Genomic DNA, 17,700 nt, shown 5'->3' on the forward strand with positions numbered 1-17,700 from the left:
GAGTACAAAAGGAAACGACTAGGTTATGGTAGAGAAGAGTTGAACTTGGTATCTTTGGTTTGTTTTGCTGTATGGGAGATTGCCTACTGTTCTTTGAGAACGGGAGAAAGATGTGTTAATTGGTGGTTTTATGTGTTTGTTTTATGTGTCCGTTGTAAAATCTTATAGGGGACGCTTTTATTACTTTCTATGTAAACAGATTAGAAATGTATGTGCATGAACTTGGGAACCCGGTATTTCACGGTCTATCGGCGACCAAGGCCATAAGGTAGGAACCTTTCACTGTACGAGTGTGTGTGGAGTAAGTGAGACGCAGCATCGCTGCGAAACGAGAGCGGAGTCCCGATCCACATTTCCTGGACGAAGCGAATGGAAATTGTGTGAATGAAGTGTTAAGGTATATTGGCATATAGTACTTGTGGAAAAGAGCACGAATACAGAGAATAGCCATGGGAAGCCAACAGAGTAAAGATATAAATATGAAAACCCCTTTAGGATGTATCCTAAAACACTGGAAGGACCTGGGAGGGATTCCAGGGGGAAACATAAGTAAAAAAAAAAAACACTTCTTAAGTATTGCACACAATGGTGGCCCCTGTACCGTCTTGATGACGGAGAAAAATGGCCACCAGAGGGGACAACTAACTATAATACCATTTTACAACTTATGCTCTTCCTCCGGCGGCTCAATAAATGGGATGAGGTAATATACGCAGACATGTTTTTCACCCTAAGGAATAAACCTGAGTGGCAAAATGAATGTGGAATTAATGTAGCCCCTCAGGACCCCCTAGTATTGGCTTTGGAAAGAATAGTGAATGACGGGGACCGGTGGGCCGTACCCTAGCAGACCCACTGGTTAAAATGGAGCTAGGGGAAGGTAAAAAGGAATTGAGCTTTTTAATTGATACGGGAGCAACTTTTTCGGTTTTAAATCAGGAATTGGTACCTAAAAGTGATGAATTTGTACAAGTTGTGGGAGCAACAGGCCAACCAGAAAAAGCTTACTTTTTGAAACCCATTAAATACAAAAATTGGGAAACAAATGGGAATACATCAGTTCCTGTATTTACCAAATTCGCCAAAGCCCTTATTGGGAAGAGACCTATTGGAAAACCTGGGAGCCATAATAAAGTTCAACAAGGACAAATTGGAATTTCAAGTAAACGATGAACAACTGATTACAGCCCTAAGCCTAACAATCAGTTGTGTGGAACCCAAACCTGAGAACCACAATTTCGAGCGAATCCTGAGCAAGACTTATCCATTGGTATGGGCTACGGATATACCTGGAAAATCAAAACGAGCGACACCGATTGTTGTCGAACTTAAGGTCGGGGCAAGACCGGTGGTAAGAAAACAATACCCTCTGAGGATAGAAGACAGAAAGGGAATTGAGCCCATAATCAAAAGGTTTTTAGAACTGGGGTTATTGGTAGAATGTGAATCGGATTTTAATACACCGATCTTGCCAGTAAAGAAACCTAATGGAACGTATAGGCTCGTTCAGGATCTGAGGGCAGTAAACGAAATAACCAAGACATTACACCCGGTGGTTGCTAATCCATATACGCTTTTAACTAGGCTAAAGGATAGCCTGGCCTGGTTCACCGTATTAGATTTGAAAGACGCATTCTTCTGCCTTCCCTTAGCCCCCGAGAGTCAAAGGATTTTTGCCTTTGAGTGGGAATCAGTAGATAGGGGGAGAAAGACCCAACTTACCTGGACACGGTTGCCCCAAGGCTGGTCTAACTCGCCCACGATCTTTGGGAATCAGTTAGCCAAAGAATTAGAACAATGGGAAGGGCCGCCGGGAGATGGCGCTCTCCTGCAGTACGTAGACGACCTCCTAATAGCGACAGTGACGGAGGAAGAATGCATTGAATGGACTATTTCCTTGTTGAATTTCCTGGGTTTAAGTGGATATCGAGTCTCTCAACAGAAAGCACAACTGGTGCAAAAGGAAGTGGTGTACCTGGGATACGAAATCTCCAGAGGACAGCGATCCCTGGGAGCAGCCAGGAAAGAGGCCATCTGCCAGATGCCCAAACCAGAGACGGTGAGAGACCTGCGCGCCTTTCTGGGGATGACAGGTTGGTGTCGGCTATGGATCTACCAGTATGGGATACTCGCTAAACCATTGTATGATTTGCTAAAAGAAACCAAGAATGTCCTAGTTTGGACTCCCGAGGCGGAAGGGGCCTTTAAGAGGCTGAAGCGGGAGCTGATGAGAGCACCAGCCTTAGGTCTCCCAGATGTGTCGAAACCATTCTGGCTATTTTCCCATGAGCGGCAAGGGATGGCCCTAGGAGTACTAGCACAGCAGTTGGGACCACACAAGAGAGCTGTGGCCTACTTCTCCAAGCGATTGGATGAAGTAAGTAAAGGATGGCCAGGCTGTCTGAGGGCAGTGGCCGCAGTGATAATTAACATAGAAGAGGCCAGGAAGCTTACGCTGGGCCAAAAGGTGACTGTGTTAGTATCCCACACTGTGTCAGCTGTGCTGGAACAGAAAGGCAACCATTGGTTGTCGCCTTCCAGATTTTTAAAGTACCAGGCCATCCTGGCTGAATCAGATGATGTAACCATTCAGGTAACTAATATTGTGAACCCAGCTTCATTCTTAGAAGGAAGAGCTCCAGCAGAACCCATCGAACATGACTGCCTGGAAACAATTGAAGCCGTCTACTCCAGTCGCCCAGATCTCAAAGAAGAGCCGTTCGAAGACGCGGACAACTGGTTTTCAGATGGCAGCAGCTTCGTGAGGCAAGGAGTAAGAATGGCTGGCTATGCAGTCACCACTACAGAGAGGGTAATTGAGTCAAACCCCCTGCCTGCAGGGACTTCATCTCAAAAAGCAGAGCTGATAGCCCTGACCCGAGCCCTGGAATTAGCAGAGAACATGCAAATTAATATATGGACAGACTCTAAATATGCCTTTTCTGTCGTACATGCTCATGGAGCCATCTGGAAAGAAAGAGGACTGTTGACTACACAAGGAAAAACAGTCAAACATGCAGAAGAGGTTCTGCGACTGCTGGAGGCGGTCCAACTCCCAACACAGGTGGCCATAATGCATTGCAAGGGGCACTTGAAAGGCAATACTATTCCAGAAATAGGGAACAGGAAGGCAGATACAGAAGCTAAATTGGCGGCCACAAGAAATAGGGAAGCGGAAATAGCGGCCCTAATACCAGGGGAGCTGGATATCAATATCCAGCCAGATTACCAAGAATCAGATCATAGGTGGATTCAAAGGAATAAGGGCAAAATACTAGAAAATGGTTGGGGTCGATTAGAAACAGGACAGTTAGTGATACCAGGAAACGTGATGTGGCAGTTTGTGAAGGCAGAACATGAGAAGGCCCATTGGGGCCTAGATTCGCTTTACCAATATTTGCAGACCAGAATAGCAGGACCAAAATTATTTACTACTATAAAACACGTTACGTCCCAGTGTGAACGGTGTCTGAAGAACAACCCAAACACAGGAACCAAAGTACACCTAGGAGCTATAAACCGAGGTAAATTCCCAGGTGAGATATGGCAAATTGATTTTTCTGAACTCCCAAGAAAAGGGGGGTTTCGGTACCTGTTGGTATTAACTGACACATTTTCTGGGTGGCCTGAAGCATTCCCCTGTAGGACAAATAAGGAAAGAGAGGTAACTAGAGTACTGTTGAATGAAATTATTCCACGGTTTGGGGTACCGAAGAGCATTTCTTCAGATAGAGGTACACATTTCTGTGCAAAAGTAGTGAAAGCAATAAGCAAAGCATTACAAATCAATTGGCAATTGCACACGCCCTACCGTCCACAGGCCAGTGGGCAAGTGGAAAAGATGAATCATCTTATCAAACAGCAAATTGCTAAAATATGCCAAGAGACTAATTTGCAGTGGTATCAAGCTTTGCCTATTGCTCTGCTGAGACTGAGAGTCAAGCCAAGATCGAAGGAAAAGTTAAGTCCTTTTGAAATTCTATATGGTAGACCTTATGCTATGCAAGCTGTAAATGGGGATGTCATAGACCAGATTGGTAATCAATACATTTACGATTATGTAATTGCGGTGGGGAAACAGTTTGATAAGAATGCTGCTGTGATGATAGAGCACCAACCTAAGCAACCTGATTGCAAATTGCATCCGTTTAACCCCGGTGATTGGGTGTATGTTAAGAATCTTTTAGGAAAACCCCTACAAGAAAAGTGGGAGGGACCTTTCCAAGTGCTGCTGACTACCTTCACCGCGGTTCGGATCAAGGAACGACCTACGTGGATCCACTATTCACGGGTCAAGAGAGCTCCGGAAAACAAACAAGAGGAGATTAAACCTGCCCTAGATGTACAGACTTCTGAGTCAGCTGTCTCCGCAGGATCACGTGAGAATCCAACATAAACTAACATTGACTTTGCCAAAACCTTTATCTCTCATAGCAGAATTTAATGCCGAAGCTAGAGCTGCATTGCGTAGCATGCCAATACAGTGGACAGGGTGGGTTGAAACATACAGTCAACAAGGACCTGACCCACAGGACCCTATTCACGATCAGCCGTGTTTTGGGTGTGGGGAAAGAAATTGTGTGGGACTAATTGGATTTCTTTGTGGAGGTTGTGATAGAAAATTTTGGAACGTACAAAGTTGTTTACTGGACCTCCAATGTTATGAGTGTAGCTGCAAAGAAGCAAGGGAAAATGACGACTATTTGGCCTTAGAGAAATTCGCCAACAGACCCATTTTAGAGGCTAGGGAATTGTTTGAAGCTCCCGAACAAATTGTATTAGGGTGGTGCCATTGGAAAGTACACCGCTGGTTACAATATTGTTTGAAACTTAGTCGTTCTAAGGTTTTATCGACCCGTTGCTATTCTTCTGTCCCACGACATCCACTAACAAGTGACCAAATTGGACCCTTTAAAAAACAAAGAGATTTAGACACTGAACTAGAAAAGGCTATTTTACGAGTAAAACAAATTCACATCAAGCAACGAGAACGCCAAAAGAAACAAAATTGACAGCCAGACATTATGACCCCGACTCCACCCCAAACCTTTACAACTCTGATCATTGGACTCTCGATAAGTATAGCTCTTCCCCAAGACTCTTCCCCAATAGACCCATGGTCTCATGCACATCAGTGTATCCACCCGGAATTAGGAATGAGCGGACCCTATTTCGAGGTTTATGCCTTACGTAACAATCAGCCATATGCAAGTGAAGTATGGGATCAGCCCTCCATGATAGCATACAAGGGAGACCAAATCCAAATTGGGTGTCGAGAGCTTGACCCAGCAGGAGAAAGAGAAGGAAAAACAAGGCGGCTGGTATTAACAATTCAACCCTCGATGCCAGCCTCTAAACAAAACCTAATTACCTTTAGTCTAGTGAAAATGGGCAAGCCTATTGCCTGGACTCAACAAAAGGGCCCAATTTCATGTCAGTGGAGCGACTTCAGGGAAGATCCACCTGGATCACAACCCCGAAACTCGGTGATTTATAGAGAAGATTCACTTGGGGAGCTACACCCTCAAAACATAACCTATGACCCTCACCCCCTTCTCCATTCTCCGGGAGAAATTGTAGCATCTAGTGGTCCTGAGGGAGGAAAAGCACTGTGTGAGATGGCATTTAGATTGGATCAGTCAATGACGTTCACATGTGAAAGGGAGTTGAAAACACTGGGACAGGGTTTTAGCTCCCTCGGGCGTGCTCTCGGGCGTGCTGTCGAATATAGGATACAATTACCAGGAGACGTGATCCCATTGTATCCAGATCTAGACTTGCCTCAAGAAACCACCCTACCAGTGGAGTGTAAAGCAGTACACAACCTAACCTTTATAGGGCCTCAGGTGATAAGAAAATCTAACGAACTAAAATTATTGTTAGACCCCACTTATTCCCTGAAAAAGGTGCAAATGAACATTCACACCGATATTACTTATTTGCAAAAGGATTGACGACCATTTATACAGCAAAGCCTTAAGGGATGGAATGCATGGCTAGCGACAAGGTCTCATCACAGAAAAACAAAAAGAGATCTAAGTGGGTGGATTGGCACCGGATTTGGCATAGTAAACACAATAGATCAAGAGGTATTAGTAAACAAATTAAGTACCGTCACATCGAGCTTAGGAAAGCTTAAGGTGCCTCTCAGTGCATCCATGCTTACATTAGCTGAAACACAATCGCTGGTGGTGAAATTACTAACCATGGTAGCAAACCATACTGCAGAGGATTTTGTAAAGCTCACTGACTACACAGGGGAACTCAGCAGAGACGTTGCACTCGCTATCCAATGCTCTCAGACGCAACAATGGGTACAATCAGTAGCGGCAGGAATAATGAGAGAAGGAACGTCAGGTATATTACCTCAAGAAATAAGGGAAACAATATTAAAGGACAATCACACTACACAATTTGAGAGGGACCATCAGGCTTGGTGGCAACTAGTGAACTTCACCTATGAGCCTCAACAAGAACACATTGAAGCTTATGTCCTCACCATTAGTGCGGCAGAGGAAAGAGCTATCTTTCCCATCCTCACTCTAGGGACAACACACCAAGAAGTCGTTGTTAGGCCAATAAACCATAACGTCTGGGCCAGTTATGATTACACCAAAAATAGGTGGCAATCGGTTAGCACAGAAGCATGCATCCCTAGAGGACAATTAGGCTATGTTTGCGAAAATGCTGTGGTAGAAGCCGAAGATTTATGCTTAGATGCTGAAAATAGTGTATGTACCTTAGAAATGCTTCCGCATGATAGAACACAATCACAAGTTTACTATATAGGAAATGGGTGTGCTTGCGTAAGGACAGCTTGTGACAACGTCACTATAGATAATTGCCTAGAAGAGACTAACAATACTAACTTTTGTGTATGCAACTTTACCAAGATCATAGGTTGTGATTTTCATTACACTGTCCCAATAACCACCCAACAGCTAATTAACGCAAATTTCAACCTATATCAAGAGATACCGAAATTACAAATAGGGATGGACGTCAAAATTCTCAAAGCAGTGCTTGCACACCCTGAAGTAAAGAAATTGGTGCAAAAGGTGAATCAAACAACTAAACGAATGGTATGGCAGATAGAACACAATTCAGAAAAGATAAAGAATGTCCTGACCGAAGTAGAACAAGTAGGCCAGCATCACTGGTGGGACATCTTTACAGGATACTCCCCAACAGCTACACAGGTCTTCCATTACCTGGTGCACCCAATGCTAGTAGTAATTGTAGCTTTGTTATTACTAACTCTTACAAACATTTGTTTGTGGTGGAGACTAAGGGGCATAATGAAGAGGACCCAAATGATTTGGGCAATGGTACGAGCCTATCAGCGTCCTGTGGGACCAGAACTTGACGAAAGAATTCGTAAGTTACAAGAAAAAGGGGGGAAATGAAGCCCTAAAGCAGATAGCCTTCCAGAAGTAATGGGTTAAAACATGGAATGAGAGGCATGTAAAGAAGGGCCTAGCACTAGAACACACGGAGAAAGCACAGCACTAGGAAAACAGAGCAATAAATTAGATAAAAGGTAGAGCATCATGACAGGGGAAGAGATAGGTATAGGAGAAACTAATAAGCTAAGCGGGTTTAGAGCCAGCAATGTCAAAACGACCCTAAGGGTTTTGCCAAGCCACGGGATCTAAGCCAAATACACCGGGAATTGACCAAATTAGGAAAAGAGTTCAAAAGTTTAAAGAGGAAGACTCATCGGAAAGACCCCGTCTATGATGAAGGCAACAGGAACGACCACCTGAAAATTCCCCAAAAGAGATGTCTCCACCTACGCTCCGCCCACGCTCCGCCTACACCACGCCCCATATGAATATGCATGATTATGTATCTGATCTGATGTAATCCTATACCCAAAATTGTATATAAGGCTTGCTTTTGCTATGTGAACTCAGAAATCCATTTTGTGATTTCTCCGACGCGTCGCTAATAAAAATACCTCCTGCTTAATTGACTTAAGCTGAGTCTGATTAGGCAGTCACTCTGCCTGTTTGGGCCAAAATTTGGCATCAAGGGCATGGGCTAGGGTGACAGGGACAGGGACAATCGCAACAAATTCCTCCTGAGCATCCCCCAGGGCAAGAGGCACAGAGACCCCTTGAGCATCCCCAGGGCACTGGACAAAATAAACTAGGCATAAATCAAACCTAATCCTACATAAAATACTTTGATGAATATTTGATTTTCCCGAGAGTCACATGTGATGGAAATGCAAACAAATCCCAAACAGGAGTAAACTGGCAATAGAAGAAATTCTGTGGCAATTCCAAGTTTCATTGGTTCCTGCACAGCTCCAGCTCAGCTGCTGGCAGGTTCCAATAAAAGGAAAGTGGAAATTAGGCCCAATCAGATTAATAGAAGGAAGGGGAAACTCTGTGTAGCTGTCACAAAGGTGACAGGGATGAAGAGAATAATGATTCTCACATTTGGCAAAGAACCCAAGCCTGTGAATTCCAGAGTTATTTGGGAATTTAGCTACTTGAATTGTGTTTTTTGTTGGACTTTTAGCAGCCTTGTGTTCCTCACCATGGGGTGAATGAACCTTGTCAGTCTCGCTGGTAACATTTGCTCCCTTTCCTCCAGTGATTTTAACAAACTTTTCAAGGAAGGACAACAAAATATTTTCTTTTTCACTGGCCACCTCTAACAGCCATTTTCCTCATCAGTTCTCCCATAAGGTGCTCAGAGGAAGCTGTGTCCAAGTTTCCAAGAGTTCCTCCAGAGAGAACCACAACCTCCTCAGAGGAGGGAACCATGCTGTTGTCAAAGGCACTTGGGGTCAGACAACGGTGCCCTAACCCACTATGGCAAAATAATGTCGCAATCTGCTTAAGAAAATTGTTGGAGAGATTCCTCTGCCACAGTTAAGATACTAACAAGACCAAATCCAAGGTGGATTTTATTGAACAGTAAATGTGAGGTAGAGAGTGAGTTGGAAAGAAAGAGAAAAGGGGGCAGAATAAGGGAGTGACAAGGGACAGAGGCCTCACCTGGAGCAGGGCCAACTGTGACATTGTCCCCTGTGTGTGTGGCCTTCCCAGGGTGGGGGTTTTACACCTGAGCCAGTTTGGGTAAGGGGGGTGGTGTTCACCCCCTGAGCAGGGATTACCCCACTGTTTCAGGTTGCAATGCAAGATGTAACCAAATGCATGTTTTCAATCCCCATCTTCATCAACTGCTATAAGCAGGTGGGGCAGAGTTCTTTATCTCTTCCATGAATCACCTCTGATAACGCCCTCCAGGGGAGATATCTTCTGTGAATGGGCCATTGAGTGTCACTGCAGGACTAATAAAATTCCATCATCCCATTGTGGGATGCTCCGCCCAGAGGGAGGATCCAAGAATTCCTACCTGGATATAAGCTGAGGCTGGCAACACCAGCAGCACCTTGCCTACTGGATTCCCAGAGGACAAGAGCTCCATAACCACCAGTGGACCTTCAGAGGAAGACCAGACTCTTCTACAGCATCACTTCTTGGACAGAATCATGTTCATCACTCCAACAGGACTGCAGCCACCATTTAATGGGACTGCAGCCACCACCCTGACCAACATGGTGTCAGGTTATATTCTGACTCTGTCAGTTTAAGGCAGTGTTTCTGTATCATTGCCTTGATCCTAATTTTGTTTTTGAATTGGAATTCTGACTTAGACTCTCCCCCTGGTTCACCTTCAATCTGGTACAAAATTTAGTGTGCTCATTTCTTGTTTTCCTCCCAAAACAGAATTTCCCATTCCTAAAACTTAGCCAGATGGAGGGAGAGGCTGCAAGGAAGAGGAAGATGCCCCAGGACACCCAGGCAGGTGAGGAGGAAGTCAGTGCCCCTTTCCCCCTCTCTCCTGCTCCATCTCCCAGCCCAGCACGGCCCCTGGCTGCAGGACAACCCTGCTGCCAACGCCGTCCTTCCAGGGATGCACTGAGGGGATCTCCTTCCCTTTCCCTCTGGCATGGAGGCAAATCCCATCCTCTCCTTGTCCTTCCTCCCCCAGAGAAGGAGCTGAGGATGGAGACCAGGGAGGACAAATCTCCCGAGCAGAACCTTGTGGAAGAGGCCATTTTGAGCAGTGCCATGGTGCAGAATTACAGCTGGGAGGAAATGCCTCAGAGATCCCACAGGAGTAGGGGCTGCAAACCCAGCCCAGGGTGCTCTGAGGAGAGAAGACCCACCCTGAGCCAGGAAGGTGGACAGAGCTTCAGCCAGAGCACAGAGCTGGTGGTTCGTGAGCAGCTTCATGATCGGGAGAATGCCCACAAGTGCTCAGAGTGTGAGAAGAGCTTCAGGCACAGCAGCACCCTGATCAGCCACCAGATGATCGACACAAGGGAATGGCCCTACAAGTGTGGGGAGTGTGGGAAGGGCTTCAGTTACAGGTCTACCCTTGTGACCCACCAACGCATCCACACCGGGGAGAGGCCCTACGAGTGTCCCGAGTGCCAGAAGAGCTTTCGGACCAGCTCCGATCTCCTCAGACACCAGCTCATTCACACTGGGGAGAGGCCTTTCTGCTGCCCTGAGTGTGGGAAGGGCTTCAAGCGCCAGTCCCACCTCATCATCCACCAGCGCATCCACACTGGGGAGAGGCCCTATGAGTGCCCCACGTGTGGGAAGAGGTTTCAGACCAGCTCAAATCTCCGTCTGCATGAGCGGATTCACACAGAGGGGAGGCCCTTCCGCTGCCCTGACTGTGGGAAGGGATTCAAGCATAAGTTCACCCTCATCAGGCACCAGCGCATCCACACAGGGAAGAGGTCCTTCGAGTGTCCCTAGTGTGGGATGAGTTTCACCCAGAGCTCTGCCTTGACCAGCCACCAATGGAAGCACCGGTAAGGGACGTTCTGTCAGTGGCCCAACAGCAGAAGAGCTTCATGCCCAGCTCCAGCTTCATCCCTCATTGGAGGACCCATATTGGAAAGAGCCCTGGTGATCCATGTTCCCTGTGATCCATGCCAGGAAGACACCTGTCCCTTTTCCTGCCCCTGCCAATGACATGATGTGGGATGGAAGAACATGAGGGTCTGGCCATGGCCCTGTCATTACATTTACTCCCACCTCAGGTCATTGCCAGGGGCAGGAAAGGCACTCTCTCTCTCCCTGAGGAGAAGGGTGAAATTTCCAGGCATGGGAAATTGTGGCCAGGAAGACCCAGTGAGTTGTGTTTAATTTTCCCTGTAAACAGTTTTATTTATCCCTTCTGTTATCAATATTGTTTTTGTTCCTGTTTGTTCCTTATCTCATTGCTGTTCCCAATAAATGGTTTTTATCCCAGCCTGGAATCTTTGCCTTTTGTGCTTTCCATGGAAGGCGGGAGGGCAGCGAGGGCAGCACGGTTTTAGCAGGAGCAGGAAATTGGGGAATCCCATTCCTGAACCCTGGCCCATGGAAACCAAGCATCCCAGCTGGTCCCAGCCATGGTGGCCATGGCAACAGCCTTGGGAGCGGGTCCCTGGCTGGGGCTGTGGGAACCTCTTCCCTCTGGTGCTCAGGGACAGGAGTGGAGGGAACGGCTGCAGCTGAGTCAGGGCAGGCTCAGGTTGGATGTCAGGAAAAGGTTTTTGCCCAGAGGCTGCTGGGGCCCTGCCCAGGCTCCCCAGGGAAGGGTCCCAGCTCCAGGGCTCTCTGAGCTGCAGCAGCGTTTGTACAGCACTGCCAGGCCCAGGCTGGCATTGTTGGGGTGTCCTGGGCAGGGCCAGCAGTTGGACTGGAGGATCCTGATGGGTTTCTCCCAGCTCAGCCAATTCTGTGGTTCTGGGATCCCATGAGCCTGGGGATGGGGCTGCCAATGGTTGCCATGGCAACGGGCTGTGGCTGCAGGCCTGAGCTGGTGTCCATGGCAACCACCCCTGGCATGGGGTCTCCATGGAGCTGCCGAGGGACTGACCATAGCAACAGGGGGCTGGTGATGGTTACCATGGAAACTGACCATAGGAACAGGGGGCTGGTGATCATTGCCTGCTAAGGATCAGTTTTGTCACAGGCCTTCCGAGGTGTTCCATGGGGACTTTCCAAGAGTCTCCAGGCTGTTCCAGAGCTTGAATGTCACAGGCACAGACAGGGGCTCCATGGAGACCTCCCAGGGGATTACTGGGATGGTAAAGAGCCGTGTGGTCAGAGGTAGTCACAGCCATTCCGTGGTGACATCCCAGGGCACCTTGTGCTGCAAAGGCACCAATCTGTCACAAGCACTCACAGGGGCTCCACGGTGACATCCCAGGAGTCCCCAGGTAGCCAAAGAGCTGGGATGTCCCAGACACTCACAGGGGTTCCTGTCATGGGCACAAAGGGAGCTTCAGGCAAAACCTTTATTCCTTTATTGGAGAAACTTCTGCTGAGACATGAGGTTGAGAAATGACACCTAACAGCCACCATGGATCCTCAAACCCCTGCAGGGCCTCGAGACTTCTAAAATTCCTTCAAAGAGAGGTGACTGGAAGCGGTTGGATCCAATCCCAGCCCCAGACTTTGTCAAAGGTGTTAAAGATTAGACAGGTGGAATTGAACTTTAATGCAATTTTCCCCCCAGCATTAAAGATTGAATACCAGATAAATTTATATAAATACAGCTCTGATTTATTCTGATCGTGATTAGACAGAATGGTTCATTCCCACCACAAAGTAAATGAAAAAAGGAGTTATTGTTGCAGTCTGAGGTGGTCTGCACACAACTGTCCCCAAGTTTCTTGTGCCAATGGGTAGGAACCACGAGAGCACCAGCACATAGACACACAGACAAACACACAGACACACAGACACACAGACACACACACAGACACACTCACAGACACACACACACACAGAGAAATGCTGAAAGTGTCCAGGGGCCAAAAACAAAGACAAAGGAGAGTCCAGGGTACAAATGCAGGAAAAGAGGGTTCAGAGTAGAGCACCGGGGATCCAATGCTCTGAGGGTTCAGGGGCGGTACACATGGAAGGGACCAATAGTAAATGCCAGGGTGGATGGGCAGGGTTACACACCAGTGGGAAAACAGAGAAGGGAGAACTCACCAGAACATGAACTTATAGGAGTTAAACGGGTAGAGAAGGCCAAGGGACAGTACAGAACTGGGAAAAATTAACATAGTGCTGCAGAGCACCATGGGGAAGCCTCTTTCCTCACCCTGAGCTGTGAGGAATGCCCAGAGCCTACAGTGTGTCTCTCCAGGCCATTTCTGCTGGCTTTTCCCTGGTAGGCTCACAGGTTTGCACAGTTGTGCAGTGTCACAATGATCTCCTTGGTTCTGCAGCCAGGCTGTGGCTGCTGTGTAACAATGGACCTGTGATACCATGAGGCTCCATAGTGGCACCATGGTCCCTTTGGTTCAACAAGGCCGTGCTAGGACATGATGGACCCTTGGTTCCATGAAGGGCCTGGCTCCCACAGCCCCTCACAGGGCCTTAAGGCCTCTCTGAGTTCCCCATGGCCCCTCATGGCCTCTCAAGGCCCTTCATGGCCCCTCATTGTTATGAACAAAAATTCGGTTAATATTTTTTTGTGAGAAAAAGTTACAAAAAGGCAGCCAGAGCACTGTAGCTGCCGAAGTTCTGCGTGTTTTGTTATTGTAATCATGGGTCGTTGTGGCTAATCGCTCCTTTTGTATTAGCAGAGCCTTGCCCGAGGCTAAGTTTTACCTTTCCCAGAATAGTGAAGACACCTGAGAAGGTGGGGGGGTTATGTAAAGTGACTCCAAGACCAGCATTCTGTGTGGGTCCCCCACTCCGAATGTACTGAGAAAACCCCAAAACCAACGAGCCATATAAGAGTTGAGAGACTGAAGTGATGTCTGGATGCGAGGAGCGGAGTGCTGGGCCTGCAGAGATGCTGGAAGCCTTCATTGTTCCTCACCCTGTCTTCGAGAGCCCCCGGGGCAGGTCTGGGAGGAAGCGAGACCCAGACCAAACCAACATCTGATGGGGACACCACGCCCTAAAGGCTCCCACGAGGACCGGATCCCCCAGCTCTGCCCCTTGTGGACAAAGCTGTGCATATCCTCCTCCTCTGAGTCGCCCTGGGCGCCACGACAGGGACTGCAGCCCTGCCGACCTGCCCACTCCTGAGCTGATCACTTTTAATAAAGGCATTAAAAAGGAGAAGAAGTCTCCTGGCCCTGTTTATTTCACTCATGACAGATGGCCCCTCACAGCCCCTCACAGCCCCTCTCAGCCTCAGGCCTGGGGCTCCACCCAAGGCAGGAGAACAGGTTGGGCCCTACTTGTTCTGCTTTCATTTCAGTCCCTTCACAGCCATGAGTACAGAAAGGCTGAAATGGAGCCTTTCCCCAGCGTTTCCCTCGGGGTTAATTGCGGGCTGAAGCTCTGTGCTGGCCCCGGCCCCAGCACCACCATCCCTGCAGCCGCCAGGCCTTTGCTGTCCCCCCGTGTCCGTTCCCTGTCCCCGAGTCCCGCCCGGCTCTGGCAGCAGCAGCAGCCGCAGCGCAGGGGGCGCCGGCCCGGCCCAGCCGGGGCTCCCGGCCAGGAGCAGCAGCAGCGCCAGCCCCTTCCCACCTGCTCCTGCCTCAGCTCCCAAGGGCTTTTTCCAGCTCAGTTCTGGAGCAGAGCAACCAGCACCCACACACAGCCCTGACTGCTCAGGGCCCGCCTGTGCTGCCCCGAGCCAGCCCTCAGAGGAAGAAAGGATTGGGTTCCAGCACTGTTTCCAGCTCTGTTTTACTCACCCTGAGGTGAAAGGAAGAGGCTGCTTGTGTATTACAGCAACCTGAGTGGGTCGCTGGGGTGGTGAGAGAAAGACGAGAATCTTGTTTCTTGATCAGAAGGCTGAATTTATTGATATATGATATATAATACATTATGACTATACTAATAGGAATAAAGAGAGAAGTTGCAGAGCTGCTAAGCTAAGCTAAGAATAGAAAGAAAGAATCTATAACAAAGTTGTGTCCAGGGACTCTGTCCCCAGCTTGCTCCTGTGATTGGCTCTTAATTATAAACATCAGAACATGAACCAATCACAGGTGCATCTTATTGCATTCCACAGCAGCTGATAACAATTGTTTACATTCTCTTCCTCTGGGGCCCTCAGCTTCCCAGAAAATGCAGAAATCTGAAAGAAAGTATTTCTGTGAAAAAATGTCTGCGACACTGGTGCCTTTGCCTTGGGAACTGCAGATCATGGCTGCTCTTGGCCCTCTTCTGCTTGCCACCTGAATTTTATCCATAAAAATGCAAGTGCCTCTTTCAGTTGGTGCTACCCATGGTGCTTTCATGACAGTGAAGTCAGTATTTTTGTCACAGGCATAAAGATCAGCAGATACTGAAAAGCTCACCAGCCCCTGAACACTAAGATGAGGGGAATTAAAGCCACACAGGCCACATTTGCAGCGCTCAAATACAGCCCTGTTGCTGACGTTGTTGAAATAGAATAAGCTGACAGAGGCTGTCACAGAATTTGCCTCCGCAATGTGGAATTAAATAAAAAAATCCACCAGGAGAAACAGAAACCAGAACTTCTCGACTCGCTTCATTGCTCCTTCCTAGCAGCAGGAAACACAGATGCCCAGAGGTGTTTTGCACTGCTGCTGCCCCCAGTTTGAGCCCAGGCTCTGCCCAGTCCCAGCGGGAACCTGAGCCCAGCCCAGGGAGCTCAGTGCACGCGGGGCCAGGCCCAGAGCCCCGGGCACGGCCGCCCATTGCGGGGCAGCGGCACAGACGGAATGTCCTGCGGCCCAAACCTGCTGCTCCTGCCACACAGCGCCAGCCTTCTCCCCCTCCTCCTCCTCTCACAGCACGGCACAAATTCCAGCTTGGAGGAGGCTGCCCCAGAGAGGGCTCCAGCTCCTGTTCCAGCCTGAGTGTCCCTGCAGAGGAACAGGGCATCTTTCAGCCACTTCCACAAGCTCAGGCTTCACACTTCATAGGGAATCTGGGATGCAAATGGCCTTGCTAAGAAAGCCAAAAGATGAGGGAATGGATTAGTAATTAGTAGAAAAATTTACCCTTCTTCCAGGCAAGGTTCACCCGGTCATTCCCTGCATTTCTCCTTTTCAGATTGTTTCAGTCAGCTACTCTGAGAGGTCCATCTTGTTCTGGTACTTATCATGAACTGATTGTGCTCTTGATTTATGCACCAAGGCACCAGATGTGGAATTCAGAAACAAACTCCCTCTGTCAGAGCATTTTCACATTCCAGATAATTTTCAAGATGTCCAGTGACGGGTTGGAATGATCGTCACACAACTCTCCACTTGAGGCTGCAGGCTCTGGAGATTCTTTCTCTGCATTCAGCCAGGCTTGTATTCCCTAACAATTCTTTGTACCACCCCCTATTTTCTTAGCCTAGAAAAGCAACAATGAAAACCTTACCCATAGCACAACTCCCCAGTCCACCAGGAAAAGAAAGGACAAGTTGTCAAGTCCTCAAAACTTTTGTCCTGTTTTGCTGCAAGAGTCCTGCTGCACACAGTGTGGAAAGCCAAGAGAAGCCGCAGTTGGTGGCACGTCTTGTGACAAGAGCTCAACCTCATTCTCCAGGAAAGGTCTCTGAGAAGAGCAGACAGGATCACAGAGAAGATTCCTGGAAAACTGAACCAGCATTCCAGAAGTGAAATGAAAATGGAAAGAAATCATCTGAAATGTTTTCCTCAGTTTATTTCTATGCTCCTCTTTTCCATCTTGCAATACTTCTCCATGCCATGAGTTCTAAATGCATCTCACCTCTAAGATCAACGACTTAGTGAGTTTTAGACACACTAAAATACCATGACCTGCACAGTTTGCCTTCCCCTGTTTTTGTTGGAAAGCAAAGCTGGAGACACAAGTGCAGCGCTTGGGTCAGGCACAAATCCTGCAGTCAGGGAATGTGCTCTGGCAGTGTGTGACCCTCAGCAGGGACAATGCTCAGCAATGCTGCAGGCAGGGAATGTGCCCCGGCAGTGTGTGACCCTCAGCAGGGACAATGCTCAGCAGCGTTGCTGTGCTCGGTCTCCATGGAACCATGCCAGGAGCAGCTGCTGAGCACAGAAGCCATCGCAGCCCCCGCCCTGCTCCAGAGCCCCTTGGCAGGGTGGGCTCCTGCCCTGGCTCTTTGTGCCAGGAGCTGGCAGCGCTGGGTGCAAGGAGTCCAGGGAGGGCACAGAAACGCTGGGTGAGAAATGCTGGGGCACAGCGAGATGGGCGAGTGCAGCTGGCCAGGGCAGAGGAGCAGCACGCACAGGGGGCACAGCCTGCAGGACGGATGGCCAAGGAGAGAAAACATCTTCTCAGGAGGGTGGAGAACAAACTTTTAGTTGCAAACTTCAGAGAATGAGGTACTTGGGAAATCTTAAATAGCATTGAATTACAGTAAATCACTTCATAAAGCACTGACTTAGCAAACTCTAACCTGTCCAACTTCAAGTTATCCAGATTTCGAGACGATGAAGTCAGGAGAAGAGAGAGAGGGAGACAGAGATCCACAGTCAGTCATGGATCTCAGCTGCTGTGAGCTCCAGGGCCGTGGGATGTGTCAGTGTCACACCCGTGTCACAGCCTGACCTGCTCTGGTCCCTCTCTCAGGTGGGGTTTTTGGGGTACCAGGGGCTTGGCAATCACTTTGGGGCTGGGCCAGAGGCTGCAGTGGCTGGGTTGGGGCAGTGACCACCCCACCTATGCAGAACTCTCCCTGCCCCCAAACACGCACTGGAGATGTCTGGGGCCGTTCATCATTTCTCTGCTCTCCAGCACCAAG

General features: G+C 48.5%; 1 pseudogene; it reads left to right on the forward strand.

Moving 5' to 3' along the window:
* Nucleotides 1-206: 206 nt before the first annotated feature.
* Nucleotides 207-17,700, forward strand: part of LOC131562621 (zinc finger protein 883-like) — a 73,442-nt pseudogene continuing 55,948 nt past the window's right edge.

Source organism: Ammospiza caudacuta, chromosome 11 (assembly GCF_027887145.1).
Source record: "Ammospiza caudacuta isolate bAmmCau1 chromosome 11, bAmmCau1.pri, whole genome shotgun sequence".
Classification (NCBI taxonomy): Eukaryota; Metazoa; Chordata; class Aves; order Passeriformes; family Passerellidae; genus Ammospiza; species Ammospiza caudacuta.